The following is a 17,288-nucleotide window of genomic DNA, read 5'->3' as shown; positions in this document are numbered from 1 at the left end:
TGTTTTTTTTTATCTTCAACTTTGAAACTAAAAACGCAACAGTTCTAAATACAATGTGACATGTGACATTGGAAACAGCCAAATTGAGTTCAAATGCCAGTTATCTGAAAAGTGGATGTAGTTACTCAGTGTGTGTGTGTGTGTGTGTGTGTGAGAGAGAGAGAGAGAGAGAGAGAGAGAGAGAGAGACTGGAAACGGTCTTAAATATAGACATTCATACTTACCATCAAGGCTCCTCCTTTAGGTAGAGGTGGCCTCCATTGTAGAAAATGAGGACTGTGGGCTCTTCTGCTATTAAGATAGTGTTCACACTGAAACATGTATAATGCTGGTGACTGTGATGTCACTGTTTAGCTGTGAGAGATTATGAAAATAGTCTTTGGTTCTAGAGGCCTACACCACTAGGGTGTGATATCTCCTTTGCTGTTCAGAAGACTAGAAAGCTGCCTTACAGCAAATCAGACCATTTCTCCATCCAGTTCTGCATTGTGACAGTAATGTCAATGACTCACCAGGGTTTCAGACAGGAGCCTTTTCTGACCTTATCAGGAGACATCCAGGGAATGAACCTCAGATCATGTGCATGTAAAGCATGCCGCTCTACCCCTGAACTAGAGCCCTTTCCTTATTCTACCCACTGTCTTGTTTCACAGCCCAATGTGTTTTGACAAATACATGCAGTGGGGGGAGGTCCATTGCACAACAGATACCATTAAAAAGTCAGAGTTTCAATAGACATTCAAACATACCCAAATCAGGCTTTGATCTGCACAATACAGAAAAAGAACCGGATAAGTTTCTTGAGCTAGTTTTGTGTGAAATGTGGATGATTCATTCAAAATGGTTTGTAGGGACCAGAGGTAAGTCAATCTGTAGGCCTCAGACCGGAATAGAGGTGACCAAAAGGTCATTCTTCGCTTTACAGAAGTGCCCAGCATCTTACAAGATACAGCTTGCATTTTTACCCTGATGTCTTTTGAGTTTCGGGCTGAAGTGTAAAGACCATTTGTAGCCACTTCAGATAGCATAATTGCTACTCTGAAAAACTGTGTATGTCCCAGAGGTTACATAAGTGCTGTTGAAGCATTATGGTGGTTGCTATGGTAATGCCTTATATTTTATTGAGTAACAGGTAAATAGTCCTGAAAATCTTGTATTATCTGTTGACGAGGCAGGGAAGGTCGCCTAAGGCAGCTGCACTCTGCAATTCCCCTTTATGCCTTGTCATCAAGGTTATATGTTAATTAATGCCTATTAAAATTCTATATACACTTGAAGTTAAATTGCAGGCCTAATATAAAGTATTATATGCAAGGGGTGGGTGTGTTTTCTTAGTCCAATAATAATTTGATTGGGAATGGCATTTTAAAATTTAAATGTTTAATAAAATGCTGCTGGGTGGTTGTTAAAAAAAGAAGCAGCTATTCTAACAGAAAAAGACAGTATGACTACTTTTCTAGTCATAGAATTCCAAATTAGTTCTAGTTTTATGTTGTTCTTTTTTAAAAAAAAGGATCAAAAGTATCAGCCTAGGTCATAAGCACTTTGATTCATTTAGATTTTCAGTTCAGGGATATGTAGGATATGTATATATAACCTTCCTTAAAGAATAATGACCTAGAAAGAGGATCTCAGTGCTTCTGTGCTACTGAGAAACAGGAGAGAGATACCGCCCCCCAAAAAGAGAAAATAAACCTCAAACTCCCTCCTTCCTCAAAAAACAAGCAACCCAAATTGGACTAAATATGCTCATCTTGCACTAGGAATCACTGACTATTTAGTATCAGTCAGGAAAGAGATGTGGAAAATTGAGGATGTTCTGCCCTTGGGTCTCATTCAGAGGCTCTGCGACCAGATTGTTGATGGAGCTTCTGGTCAAGAACATGCAATACCATTGTTAGAACAGCTTCACTGGCTGCCCATCTGTATACAGTGTATACCTTTAAATACACAAATAAAATAAAATAAAATAAAATATGCTTATCCTCTGCATTACAAGATGAATCATAATAATTACAAACACAACTACAGCAATGTTTTGGAGAACAGAGGGGAGGTGTAATGGTGATGTTGTGGGCACAAGTTAATTTGACCTTCACAACTGCCATCTTTTCCCCAAACAGGCTGGAAACTTGCAAAATTGTCATTTTCACAGCATTCTCCAGCACATAAAAGATGTATATGCGTTTTCAGAGCACCATGGCATTTTTACAATAGTTCCACTACATGCAAAAATATTGTGGGAGTCTTTGACCTCAGTTTCTATTTTTCTTGGATCGTTCACAGGTCACCCTGGCACTCTATGAAACTGTGAAATTTACTCACCAAAAATAACAACATGGGTGTTGTTTATGTAGTCACTTCTTCAGATTTTGTTTTTTTAAAGATATGTGAATAAAGACCTCCTAGTTTTGCCAAGAGTTGTTGACTCACTTTCAGCTTGCTTCATTTTTTGATTGACCCCTTATAAAATATGTAAACAAATCAGAATTTGATGTGAGTTCCGATATGTGAATCCCAAAATAACTGATGCTGTAATTTGGCTCTGCTGTAATTAGCAAACATGGGGGGGGGGGATTGAAACAAAGCTATTCCTTTACTCCTCTTGGGTTCTGCTTGTAAATGAACTAGAAAACAGAGGAAAGATTGTATCACATCGAGACCCTTTCCATTTTTTCCCTTGGCATTATCTTAGAAGACAGTAGCAGCAGAAAAATCCCTGGAATACAGGAGACTGAATTAATCTTTTCCTCTCTCGAAGAACAGAAAGTATTTATGAAATGAAAACATTTACTGAATGCTTTTAAGTAAACCCACACAAACGTCAGAGCATGAAGTTCACATTGCATTTATCTTGGGAGGAAAGAGATTGAAAGTGTGTGCATGTGTGAGAGAGATACAATTTCTGTTTTTGAATACTATTCATGATCGCAAAACAATGAAACAAAAATACAATCTGCAGAGGAGTATGCGGCTCTTATTTCCTTACTTTACATCTAAAGGGCAAGAATCCTGAGTCATAGGCATACTTGAGGCTTACAGCCCAAATCTGGCTGATTGTTTCAAATGAAAAAATGAAGTCCAGCCCTCCCCCCACTTCTACAGCCCCTCCTCAGCAGTCGCTCTACTCTGCCATTTTCTTCTCAAGTATTCCTTTGCCTCTCAAGCCCTATTTGGCCATTGTACTAATAGTCAAGAAGCAGGGCCATACACCACGTGATTTGGGCATAAAGGACGACTGAGTTTTTTTAAAAAAAGATTAGACAAATCCACGAAACTCAAGGCCACCAATGGCTCCATTGTACTGTAACCCCTCATCTTACGTAGGAGTTCGGTTCCTAGGGTTCAGTGTATACATGAAAATCACATATAGTCAAACCCTTGGAGCCATTGCACAGCGAGTGGATGAGGAGGAAATAGCCTGCATCCCCAGCACTCTCAGAGCTGGTGTGCTGAGTGGGCCTTGCTACCCACCAAGCAAGAAAGAGAGCTTCAAAGCCCTTTTTGCACTTTGTCTGCCTGCATTACCGGGTGCAAACTGAACTTTTAAGCTCTCCTTGCTTGGTGGCGTGGCAAGGCTCACTCAGCATGCCAGCTCTGGGAAGCTAGGGATGCTTGCATGAGATCTTATGGGAACTTGGAGTGTCTTGAGAGAGGCCTCACATGAGAAACCCAGAGCCCCCCCCCCCAGTGCCAACTTGCTGAGTAGGCCTTGCCCTCCAAGCAAGGTGGAGAGCTTAAAAGCTCTTCTCATGCTGGGTAACTCCAAGCTGACCTTGGAGCTTTTAAGCTCTACACCTTGGTCGGGACCTTTATCTCACTTTTATCTTGAGTCCTAAACAATGTCATTTTTAACAGTTTTATTTTTTCATGTTTGCCCCAGGAGTTCCAAGGTCACTGATAGGACAAGCTATAATAAAATGTATGCAGCTGAATAGCTTGCTTTTCATCTCGGAAGAAAGTTTTTCGTAATTTGTAAATGTGTGGCTCCAGTAATAGATGCTGATCATTTGAGAAAAGTGTTCTTTAACTGCTTACAATGCTAAGGCAATTTCAATAACAGCATTGCATTTAATGCTACTATATAGTGGTTTCTACAAACTCATTTTAATTTCCTTATCAACAGTTATCTCAGCCACTTTCGGGGGGGAATATTTCTTAGATTACGTATTTAAAGTTTTGAAAATAGCAAAGAATATTTGCAACATAAATAACTTAATGGCCGTAGGTTTTAGAATGAGAGTTTTCTTGCTATTATGGAGTTATTTAAGTATCATAAAACTCTCATTAAATTCCCTGGATTAGCTTCTGCTGTATTATTGTAAAATGTTTTTCCCCCATCATATACTGGTGTTGAGGTTTAAAAATTAATAGTCAGCATTATGAAGCTCATTACGTAATTGTCCAATTTACCTGCACTTGCTAAAAGCAATTGTGTCTGTCAGGAGCCGCTGAATTGCAACTGGCAGCCTTCTCATGGAGGGAACCTTCCAGACTGAATCCTCCCACTGTGGCCATTGGATCCATCTAGGCAGGAAGTAATATAAAGACTTCCTGTTCCAGTTGAGCCTTGCTCGAGCAATGAGGTCTTCCTGCGCTCTGGTGTATTGTTCTTTATTCTTTGGTTCCAATTCCTGGTTTGCCCTCTGGTCTTGTCTTGTTCTCCAGTTGACTTGACTCCTAGCTTGGTTCTTTGGTCCTGCCTTTAGTGATGGGGCAAAGCTCCTCCCCCCCGACACCGGAGTCACTCCAGCCTACCTCAATGGGGCTGGTGTGGGGTGGTGGTGATGCTGGGGCTGCTGGATGCATTGGTGGGAGTCCTGGATTGGCTCTGACCTTGCTGCCACCCCACATGACTCACTCCATCCAGGTAAGCTGGCATTCTCCAGAAATGTGCAGGGGGTGAAAAACACACAGAGACACAAATGGTTTTGAAGGTGACCTGAGGGGAGAGTTCACCTGCCGCTAAATTTGGGGCACTTAAAACCAAGGGAAAGACGTGAATATGAACAGCTTCACCAGTGTGGACACACCAAGCATTTTACAAGCATTGTCAGAAAAAGTCCCACTCTATACACACACACACCACTCCCTAAGTATGCTCACAGGCACTGAGGGAACTGAGATCCAAACTGATCTGAGAGAACTTGCTTTGTTGCTCTATCGTTTTTTTAAAAAATGTTTAAAGAAACCCCATAGACTTTTTGCAGTTAGGAAAGTGATGGGGATATATACTGAAAAGTGTAGGATGAACAAATGATTAACAGGAAGCTATGAAACATGCCACAAGGAAATCAGTGTGTGTGCTCATTGTCGTATAACCACACCACAACCAAATGAAAACGAATGGTTAGTAAAGATGGGATATACTCTAACCTCTGTGTAAGCTTTGTGCAAGCAAATCAGGGTGAATACTCAATAAACAGATGCACTGGAAGCACCCCACGTTTCCTGGCTTACAGATATGTAATGATGTTGCCCTTTTCCGGTCAGAAGCACCACCAGCTGTTTCTCTGACAGTGCTGCCTCCTAAAGCCATATTCCTCAAGTATATGAGCTAGCAACGATCTAAGACACATTCATTGAAGGCAGTATTTTACATTTTATATATGCCATCACTCACTCAGAGTGCACCGGTAGAGAGGGGCTTTTTTCCCATATCAGTGACTGTAACACCAAGACTAGAAACACTTTGCTTATGGAAGGATGCATATTGTCTTATGACGGGTATCCATGTCCACTCTCAACAACCGGCAATGCATATGGCACACTCACAACTATCATTCATGTCTGTAATAGCCATCTTCCTCCTTTTGCCGGGAATAAAACAATAGATTCCCAGCTTTTTGCTTTGAGACTGAAATGAATGATTCCTATTAATGTCATATCAAGTTAACAGATGTAAGCTGTTCTCCATTAAAAGGACAGAAATCCATAACCATATAAGTAGTTGTACAGATATCTTATATTCAGGTTAAAAACAAAATGGCTTATGCATGCCCAGCTATACTGTGTCCTAAATATAAATTATTAGGATTAATCATTTTCAAGCTGCACATTTTATAACTTATTATTATCTGAGTCCCTGTTTGGTATAATGCAATTTGTCTGAGTGTATGTACTAATCTCCCCTGCCCCCATCTTAACATGGCCTTGGAATATAAAATTGCCTGCATATACCTGCATATTTTTGCTGTTTTATTATTATGCTATTTCTAAAAATTATTATGTCATTTTCAGTGTGTTATTATTGCTTAGTAACTTCCATGTCTGGGCAGTATTCGTGGAGATAAATATATTTACGGGACAAATATTTAAAATACAAAATAGATTTGTTGGCACTCTGGACAACTCATAATACAGCAGAGTTCATTTTACAGAGTAGCAGATTTTACTGTTTTTAAAGGTTTCACATTTTCATTAAACAATTTAAACGTTTCTATGAGACCTTTTGCTACAGAATGCTAATCCAGAGCAGTTGCCTTAGGTCCCAACAGGACAGAGTATCAGAGAGTTGTGATAAGGTTTCAGACAGCTGGGCACTGACAATGCTACTTCTGTTACATGCAATGTGTGGGATACAGTTTCTCTTTAATGAATGTATAGCAGTTTCCTGTGATGGCGTTGCCATCTCAAGACTTCTGCATGTGAAGTTGCAGTTAATTATACCAGGGGAAACATATTAGGATGCAAACAGTTTGATTTCAGCAAGCAAAACAGCTTGGGACACATCTGCTGCATTCAACAGAGGAATAGTTCATGTTGAGATATCACACTTTTCTACACAATTGCAGGACAGAAAAAAACAGAGGCAGAAAGAATTAGCTTGGACCAAAACAGGCCACAACTTAACTGAACATGAGTGAAACAATGTAGCACTGTTACCATGTTGTGGCAATTTCTCTGCTGCCTCCATCACATCCTCATGTAACCTTCCACGGCAGCTTTTTCATATTGTTTGGAGTCTGTTAACATGTACTCAAGGGAAAAGAGTTTTAGACTTAAAAATCCACTGTGAATTGTTTGCAATACACTTTGAGGACAAAGTTGCTTGTCTTTGTGGCAATCTGGATGCCACATCCATACTTACTGCAGTCCCCAGTGAGATATCTGCTGCAACATCTTGATATCAGTCTCAGTTGGTGTGGCCTGGTGACATGGACAAGGTCCTTGTGATAATGTGGCCAGCATCATTTCTCATTGACCCTCTTTGCTTGCCAAAGAAATATGGCTAAGTGGATCCTGGGTGTGGTCAATGTATTCTTGTGGGTGGGAATGGTCTCGGCCATCCCAAAAGAGGCAGCGATCCAGCTGCTCCTGGACCCATTGGTTTGTGACAGCTGCTGCCTGGTTGCAAATATGCCCTTTTAAAGAAAGGTGATTCAGAGGGTTGTGGTGCAGCAATTGCAAGTACCCTTGGGTGAAATAGGTTGTCTCGACCCATTTCAATCTGGATTCAGGCCTGGTTATTGGAAGAAGGTGTGGCGGTGCAACCTTGTTATTCTTATTTGATCTTTCAATAGCTGTTGATGGCATTGACTGCAGCATCCTCCAGAGCTAACAGAAGGATTCTACTGGAGGCACTGTTTTACTGTGGTTCCAGCCCTATCTCCAGGCTCAGTTCAGAGAATAGTATTGAGTGATTGTCATTTGGCCCCTTAGCAGTTGTGCTGTAGTTGTGCTATGGGGTACCAACTTGTCCTCATGTACCTGGGTGATACCCATCTGTACTTCTCTGTAGCATCTGAATCAGGAGAGGCTGTGCTAGCCCTGAAACAGTGGTGGGCTGAATGAGGGCCAATAAACAGATTCTGGATCATAGCAAAATGGTGCTGCTGTGGGTGGGCTGATCCTGAGTCTGGATAATTGGTCAATTGGCTGCTTTGGATGGGGTTGTACTCTTCCTGAAAGAGCAGGCTCGTGGTCTGGGGGGGTGCTCCTAGACCCATCTTTGACACTATAGAGGCCCAGGTGACTTCACTGGATAGATGTACCTTCAATCAGCTTTGGCTGTTAATACAGCTATGGCTGTTTCTGGACCAGGATAGGCTGGTCATCCATATCATCCATGCACAGGCAACCTCTGGGCTATTTGACTGCAATGTGCTCTATGTGGGGTTAGTCTGAAGCTGCAGTTGGTGCAAAATGTGGTGGCTCAACTGCTCACTGTGGCAGCATATTGCCATCAGGTTGCTTTGCTTTTGGAAAAATTGCCCTAGCTGCCAATTAGCTACTGGCCTAAGTTCAAGGTGTTGGTTTTGATGTATAAAGCTCTATATAGCTTGGGGCCTGAAAGACCATCTCGCCCCTTATATACCCAATCGATCACTGCGGTCTGCAGGCCAGGGCCTTCTGAAAATGCAATCTCATCAGAAAGGTTATGCAGGAATTGGGCCTTTAGTGTTGTGGCACCTACCCTTTGGAGTTCCCTTCTATTAAATGTTAGACAGGCACTGTCTTTGTCGTCTTTCTGACACCTACTAAAGACTTTCTTCTTCCAACAAGCCTTATAAGCTGAGATCTTTCCCAGTCTGCATCAATACTGGGATTATTTTAAATATGTTTTTATTGATTTTTCTCTCTTGTTGTTTGCCAGCCTGGTCTCATTTAGGAGGAAGGGCAGGATATAAATTAAACAAACAAACAAACTTTATTAAAGGAAAATGGCATAAAATGATCACTACCTAGGTCAGTGTGGAGGGAAGGAATGTTGCCCTTCTTATTAAGATTCCCATAGGATGCACTAAGCAAAGCCTTTCAGGAGACGTCATTTATATCTGTGAGTTATGCTTTGGTAGGGCTTGGAAAGAGTTAAGGAGCAAAAGCTCTGTTCCATCAATAAAGTTAACACTCCTGCATTTCCCAATTTCACACACTAAATGAAAATAACTTATATTTTTGCACAATCAGAAATTACAGCATAGAGGCTACATCACATATACCCATTTGTTCCTCAGTGGCAAAAATTTTTAATTGTAGCCTTGAAACGCAGAAATGAAAGTTATAGAAATAGCGAAACCAATCATCTTGTGCAGAAAGCTGAGGGCATTTCTAAAGTTCAAGAAGCTTTTCAAAAAAGGTAAAATGAATGTAATCTTTAGAGGAAATGTCAATTTTATTCTGGGCAACTGCAGTCGAAACATAAGGGTTTTAGCTGGAATGGCAAAGGACTCTGCACGGAGAAAACTAAAAGGAGAAAATAGTAATACAGGAAAAAGGTTAACATCTTGACATTAAATTATGGTTTTACTAAAACTCACAGTATACTTATTTTTTTATAATCAGGTACCAGTGACTAGTGTGGCAGGTAATAAAACAATAAAAGGAAAAAAAGAGTACATTTATTTGTCAATCTTTTGGTTCGCTGGTACTCTGTAGGAAACCTAAATATACAGCCCTTTGAACTATGTTAAATGGCTGTCAGTCTGATACACAAAGTCCACTAAAGCTTGAAGTACTTTTATTTAAGCCAATGGGACTTGCATCACATTAAATCCAGATTCTAGGCCTAGCTAAGTTGTGGGTTGGGCTGCCTACAAAGGTAAAAAAGATGTGGTCCTTGCATTGTTTCAAAATAGATGTTCCCTTTCATATTCAGTGGCATTAAACATGTTCATTCATTTATTTTTGCTATGCTAACTCAGTACAGCCATAGGTGATGCTCAGTTACACGTAGCTTGAGTTTTTATTTCTCACTTAAACAATGAAGGCACAGAGGCAAAAAAGCAGAGTAAAAGATTTCTCAATCCTTTCAGCTTCTTTTCTAAAAATGCTTCCCCTCCCCAGTTGAATGTCGAGATTGCAATGCAAAGGGCTCTGCAAAAACAGGTCATCTGACCTCATTGTGACATCAGGTGGTTGACAGATAGATGCTCCCACCCTCTTGTCAAATTTGGTTGGGGTGTGGGGGCAATCTCTGGCCTGTTGGTCAGGTCCAGTTCTCTACACCTGGCTTAACCCTTTAGGACCCGTTTTGATCCTCATAAAAATTGCCGCTCCTCAGCTGCTGTTTGGAAAGGAAGCCTCTGTTGGTGCCAGAGAACAGGAAAAGAGAATGGTTCACAGACACACATTCAAAAGTAAATTCAATCACCAAGGAAACACCTCTTAGTTCTACCCTATATGCTAAAAATTGCTTTCATATTAATATGGTAACAGAAACAACAATTGTCATGGCATAGCATAGGAATTCCCCTTATTTCCCAAGCAGTGGATACCACTGCTAATATGTTAGAAATTACTTAGCAGCTGTGTTGTTTGAACTCACCAGGACCCAGTGTACTCGTTAATTTCCTCCATGATGACTTTATTTGGTTATTATCGCATAGAAGTCATTTTGACAATTGAACGACATCGAAGAAGAAGAGGAGGAAGAGGAAACAGTAAACTATCTAGCAAGACTTGCCAGAAAGATCTTTCCAGTCAAAAGGAGAGTTCCCTCATCAACTGGAGCAGCTTGTGAGGCAGGGTGGGGTGGCAGCTCTTACTATGTTTTAATGTTTCAATATTTTATGTTGTATTTTAATTTTGTTTTTAAGTTGTAATCATTCAACTTGTTTTTATTATTCCTTGTAAGCCGCTCTGAGCCCAGCCTTGGCTGGGGAGGGCGGGGTATAAATAAAAGTATTATTATTATTATTATTATTATCATCATCACCATCATCATCATCATCACCATCATCATCATCATTATTATGTAGTTGCGACTCACCACGGGAAAAAATCACATTTCAGCTCCAACCCTATACACCTTTACCTTGGGGGAAGCTGGAAGGAGGAATACAGTAGGATTTACTCACCCCCCCCAAAAAAAAAACCTATACATGACAGGATTGCATTGTTAAGCATGTAAGGAAAACTTGACAATACAGGCAGCAACTACTGATACGCAATTACCGACATGTGGGTCCTCCCCCCCTTTTTTTTTACATGTGGGTCCTTTTGACCTGGAAGAGAGCAGAATGGGGGTGGAACAGAATGGGTTGAAATGGGGCAGGGCACACTTATATGCTTACGCATGCGGGGGCCAGGAACAAAAACCCCACGCAAAATGGTCACTGCCTGCGCAATGTCAAGAAGAGGTTCTATTATGTGGTGTGGCTTGATTTGCTTCCAGACACAGTGAAATACCCACTTTTGTCACCGCTTCATATTTCAATCAAATAAACATGTATTAATTTTATAGAGTGTTGTTGTATCTCTGAATTTATCCTCATTTCTTTTCATATGCACCTGTCCTCCTTAACAGCCAACTGCCTACATGTTATATAGCTTCCCTTTATCTAATCAATCAACAAACTGATCCTGCTTACTAGGCCAATATCCCCCTTCGTTCTTCCAAAAGAGAAGGCAATGTCCCTGCTTAAAAGCACCGCTCATTCCCCTGCCCTCCACCATGTTGTTTTAAGTGGCCCATGGTGGGTGGGTGTTCACACTGCTTTGCCTGCCGCCCAAACCAATTAATGTGGACTTCTGCTTGATAGCCTCAACTTCAGCAACCAGCTGAAAAGATTACAACTATTCTGTGGTAACTCTTCATCATGTTTAGCTTACTGCTATTATAAAACTATTAAAGAAATAGTGTGTGGTAATTAACATTTAATTATTTACTCCTTTGCAGCAATCATTAGTATTTAGAAGTAGCTAACTATGCAGCACCGAGAAAAACCATGATCATTAATACTCTTCTAATTATTTCTTTGTTCAATAATGTACTCACTTATTACTGCTTCCGTAGATCTCTCATCAAATCATTGTCCTTTAGCTGGCCCCTCCTGCCTAAACTTTTCACCATATTTAGGTCTGCACCTTAAAAAGAGCCATTTATTACCATAAACAAAGGGGTAAGGAACCTTTTTCAAGCTGAGGGTCACACTTGATAACCTCCTGAGAGTCATATTCCAGAGCCAGAGGCAAAAATGGACAAAGCAAGGGATGCAAATTTTACGATTGTACTGTAGACGCATTTGTATGCATACTCTTCCCTATCTTCCAACCATGGAAGCGAGAGGTATTATCAGTCCTTGTATTTGAGGTTCCACACCTTTGCCACAAAGTCTATGACCAAATATAGTTGGTTATTTCTCCCATTGTCACTGGCACTAGGATATGTGGAGTCATAATAAGATTCAAATGCCTTGCATGTAGTTCAGCAGCATCTGGAAGGCTGCAAGCTTCCTGTCGCTAGCCTAGTAAACAATCTCCTCACCCAGTTTTCCCATTTAACTCATGAACTAGATGGTTTTAACCTACACGAAGTGTTATTCATATTTCATCTGTCTTAAAGCTAATGTTACAACATGAAAGCAGAACACTTAGCAGCATTATAAGCTTGACTCTTTGCAAGCTAATTGCTTTGCGTGTCTCTGGGTAGATCTCAGTGACAAGCAAAGGGCAATCGCTCATGCCATTTGCATTTAGCATGGTGTTAGGAAGATGGTGGCAAAATAGATTCAAGATCACACAGATGACAGCACATGGGACCCTGGAAATGAGCCATCATCTGAATGAGGCAAAGTAGAGTGAGGAAGGACCTGCAGCCATATAACTGCATAGGAACACAAGAAGCTGCCTTATATTGAGTTCCACCTAGTTCAATACAGCCTAGCAGTGCTATCGACTGGCAATGGTTCTCCAAGATTTCACAGCCCTGCCTGGTGAAAGAAACAGTGGGGACTGGACCTAGGATCTTCTGCAAGCAATGGATATGTTCAACCACTGAGCTGCAGATCATGCCTAAATGTCACAATCCATCTTTGTACATAAGTGCATGACTGTTCAGGGTAACCTGGTGGAGGACTACAGGACACTATTCTGCATGTAGCTGACTGAAAGCAAGGGGGGAGAGGATTGTGCTTGTGTTTGTTTGCTTGTTTGCTTGTTTTTAAGAATCATTTGTAATGTAGATGTTCCAAGTCTAATGAAAATACTCTTTCATTCTTTCACTAGAAAGTATATTGATTTAATAAAAACCACAGACATGTAACTTCAATATCATCATCTCTATTTACATTTAAAATTAGCTGACTATTTTTAACACATGGTAAGCGCATCACACACACACACACAACACATGGACTGTAAGAAACAAAGGGCTTTGCACACCCCTTTTGTCAGAGTTCTCTGTCTGTCTGTCTCTCCCCCTCCCTCCCTCTCTCTTTCTCCTGCTGCCCCTAAGTTAATTTCTTTTCAGCATACAATGCCTCATTTCAAAGAAGAATTAACTTGGTCATGAGAAATAGATAATGATGAAAAATGCTAAGACAGAAGTTGAGATGGTCCCTTCAGCACTCTGAGCATAATGAACTATGAATGAGGTGTAAAATTAATTACTATTAATGGTAAGGCATGATGTGAATCTTATCAGTAACTATTCAGCCCAGTTTTAGAGCACCTCAGCCTTTTACAAGAGAGGTTTTGCAAACAAGGCTATTTGAAGCCTTTTTAGAAATGGTTGTATGTATGTATGATCCAATGTGCTATTTATTGGCCTTTTATTGTGTAAGTATAACATCAATTCAACCTGTTTTTTTAAAAATCCACACTGACATCCTAACTTTATTTGCACTGGCTGGTGGAGAATAACTATTGCACTGGTGGAACCTAAGGATACATAATGTTGAGGATGCCAACAATGCATTATGGAAGTACCATCATCATGATGATATTGGTTTAACTCTACCAGTACAGTGTAAAAAAAGAGAAAGGCTTTTGGGCTTATGGTGGGGAAGGACTGCAACTTAGCTGGAATTCTTTGCTCACATCTTGTCTCACTCTCTGATGAAGTTGTAATATTATGCTGGTAGAAAAGTTGGTATAAATTAAAATACTCCCATAGCATTCAATGGACAGCCCAAAATCATTGCCGTACCACTTCCACAGAATCCTATCATCCACCCCGACAACTGTGAAGGGGAAAAGATTCTGATTAAGCCAACAAACATAAACCCTGCTGGATCAGACCAGAAGTCTATCTATTCCTGCATCCGATTATCCAGTGACTGATTCTCCACAATCATGGGTAGAACGATGGAGTCAGATCTCGTTGGCTTCCTGACACTGTGTTGATCTCCAACATGACAGCAGGAACTGTTTTATGAACAGCTCTGAATTAGCTTTTGGACATCACGCAGTCTGAAGGGAGGCACTTCTTTATCATTATGTTTTCTCCATGGGGACAGGACTCTCTGACTTTTGTGTGGATGGAATATAAAAGGGTTGCATCCATTGTCCACACACTTTTGTCTCTAGCCCTGCCTACCACTGGCATGCAGCTCATGCAACTTCCTAAAACGGGATGTGTGGCCCTTTGTATGAAAAAGTCCCCATCTCCCCCCTGCCATACCCATTTACTAGGGAGTAAGCTCCACTGAACTGGTGAGACTTACTTCTTAATAGATATGTATAGGATTGTGCTGTTAGTTGCTGTAGGGTTTGGGTTATGAAGGATGGCCGTAGCTTGGCTAAATGTTTATACTAGTTTCAAAACAGTCCATTGGTTTCAATATTTCCACTTTCAACCTCAGTAAGCTATCATTCTAACCTAAAAGTTTGTGTTTCTGTGTGTTTATTTAAAGAAATGTGGTACATGGCTATATAAGCTAACCTATAACTGCAGGCTTCCTAATTATGTGATACTGAGCAGGACCGGACCTGTAAGGGTGTTGTCTCAAAATACTTTATTTTTCACAGAATTTTTGTCTTCATAAGCCTGTAACCTACTTGAGGTCTGATCACAGAACCTAAACATTAATACTGGTAATTTTGCCTGGTGAAACTGAATTTAGATCTAATTATAGATCAGGAACCAGAGTCAGAATATTTATTTCCAGCTATTACTTTCTAATACTAAATTTACCTGCTTGCTAATGAGCTGATTTAGCAGTAATATGCAAATATTTCATTTCATGAATGTGGATGGGGACACATGAGACTGGGATATATTTTATGTACACAAACAAGCACTGTGTGTATATGTATTTGGAAGCCTGTGTAATCTTGAACTTCGGGACCTACAGTAATGTTTCAAATAGGATTTCCCATATCATGGGTGTTGGCAGAGATCTCCAATGTCCAGTGTCATTCTGCTAGTTTGTCAGATTTTAGAAACTTCCAGGGCAAATTAATTCCTGTACACAAAATACAGAGACTTTACTTCCAAACAAAAGCCTGTCCCATTTGTTTCTAAAATTAGGTGTTACAATTTGCTTAGCAACCACAGAATGCCATGCATCGTATACCACCTGTGGTCTTACAGGTCTATACTGTTCAGTAGCCATTGGCCCTGCTAGCTGGGCATGATGAAAGTTAGGATTCCAGCTACTAGGCTGAGAACACCACATTGAAAGCACATGACTTCCCACAAAGAATTCTGAAAACTGTGTCTTGTTAAGGGTGCTGGGAATTGTAGCTCTGTGAGGGGTAAAATGCAGTTCTGTGGATTCTCAGGAGAAGTAACGTGCTTTAAGCATGCAGCATGGACAGATCCTAAGTCTGGAAGGCCCACCCCACTGTGCAATATTTTGTGACTTTGATATAAGATTTGGTTTTTCAGTCCTCATAACTCCTTAGTCATCAACATCCACTCCTCTGTCTTGTCCCTTAGGTATGAATATATACGTTTGTCAGTCTAATCTGAATAAATTGTTGGAACACCTCATTAAGTGGTTTCTTGATTAGGGTACTTAAGCAGTATGCCCATCTTATGTTAGCATCTGCATTGGTCTCTGCGTGTAATGATTTAATCAGGGTGCTTTTTCTAAACAATAACCCTAACAATTAATACTGGTATCCTAAAATTCTGATAGCTGTTAGCTGATGTTAAGACCTATAACATTCACCACAATGGTTATTCATGTTAACTTTCTTGTTTGTGATTACACCATTTTCATTATGTTTAAGAGTCTTTCTACAGACACATAGCATATGGTATAGGCAGAGGAGATGAGCCTTTGATGTAGAAAACATTTAAAAAAAACACCCATGTTAAATTGCAATTACACTGTTGTGTTGGTAGCAGGTGATTGGGCCCCAAAGATAAGCGTATTCAACTGCATACAGTATTAACACTACTCGGTAAAATGAATTGGTAGAAAGGACAGTGCAGTTGTCCCCCACCCCCATGATGTCATATTGCATAAGTCATTTGAAATAAAATTTTCACATTATGTAGAGCATGGCAGACACGACACAGAATCACTTAGGCAAATCCTGGAGAGGTTTTTATTCACTGGGAGAACATTCTGCCCATATCCACCATCAGATTTGAAACTGCAGATGGTAAATCACATATTGCAATGAGCTTTGGCAAAGCTTTAGGAATTTCTTGCTGGCATCATCCATGCATCTCTCAGGAATGATAATTAAAAATTAAAAGTATCTGTCCAGAAATACCATAATGCTGCATGTAACATAGACCGGTGCACTTGGAGAAATTCAGTGTGAAAAATCAGGCTACTGTGACTAAAAAAGAAAGCAAGCTAGTATACAACACTAACAGTTGGAAGCTACATTTCTCTTGTATCCCTAGGCAACTATAAATTGTGGCAGAAAGTAATTTTACCTCTCTTCCTCATGTTGCCATCCATGGAGTCGGGAAAGTAAGTTTGGATTAACCACTTTTTTGCTGTATCACAATCAACTACTACTTCTTCTTCTTCTTCTTCTTCTTCTTCTTCTTCTTCTTCTTCTTCTTCTTCTTGAAATTCAAAGCTTTGCTGAACTTTGAATATTATTTGAAATTTTGAATATTAACCTACCCCCTTTCACAAGTGTAGTAGTAACTATGGCTCCTGGAGAACACTCAAGAGACACATTGGGTCACCCTTTCCATTGGTGGAAAAAGAGCTTTAAACCTCAGAAAGGGGTGTCCTGTGCCACACCAAAATTTGGCAACCCCGCCTCTCACACTCCATTTTAAATTATAGTTGTGGTGCCCCTGAGGCTCTGCACCAAGATTCCTCTTTCCTGAAAATTTCTGTGGCCCTTGTCCTATCAGTGTTGGAGCACCAATGTTGGTAGGGCTGAAAAGGGGGGATTCCATGGGTGGGTTGGAAGTATGTCCAGGTAGACCAGAGAAAGGACTGGTTGTGAATAATTCAGTGCCTTCCCAATCCCTTGACTTTCCCCCAAACCAGGGGTTAACTTATCCCAAGACCTGGAAATGGTGTAGCTTGGTCGTTTTTATTTCCAACAGGATAGAAATAGTTAAGGAAACAAACCTGGGAAAAGAGAGGTGAGCGCAAGAATGCCCCTCCATTCTCACGTGCAAGATCCTGGCACGGCACTGA

At 40.5% G+C, this 17,288-nt stretch overlaps 1 long non-coding RNA gene across 1 annotated transcript; it reads right to left on the bottom strand.

The window, feature by feature from the left end:
- Positions 1–9,091: 9,091 nt before the first annotated feature.
- LOC310705671 lies at positions 9,092–16,699 on the bottom strand. The gene is made up of 3 exons (XR_014525445.1): positions 16,562–16,699; positions 11,720–11,808; positions 9,092–9,186 (listed from the first exon to the last, which is right to left on the bottom strand). It is a non-coding gene; the product is annotated as an uncharacterized lncRNA (long non-coding RNA).
- Between the last annotated feature and the right edge of the window lie 589 nt (positions 16,700–17,288).

This window comes from Podarcis liolepis, assembly GCF_965112155.1.
Source record: "Podarcis liolepis genome assembly, chromosome: 4".
Taxonomy (NCBI): Eukaryota; Metazoa; Chordata; class Lepidosauria; order Squamata; family Lacertidae; genus Podarcis; species Podarcis liolepis.
The sequence above is the reverse complement of the archived record's forward strand: the minus strand, read 5'-3'. Positions and strand labels throughout refer to the sequence as shown.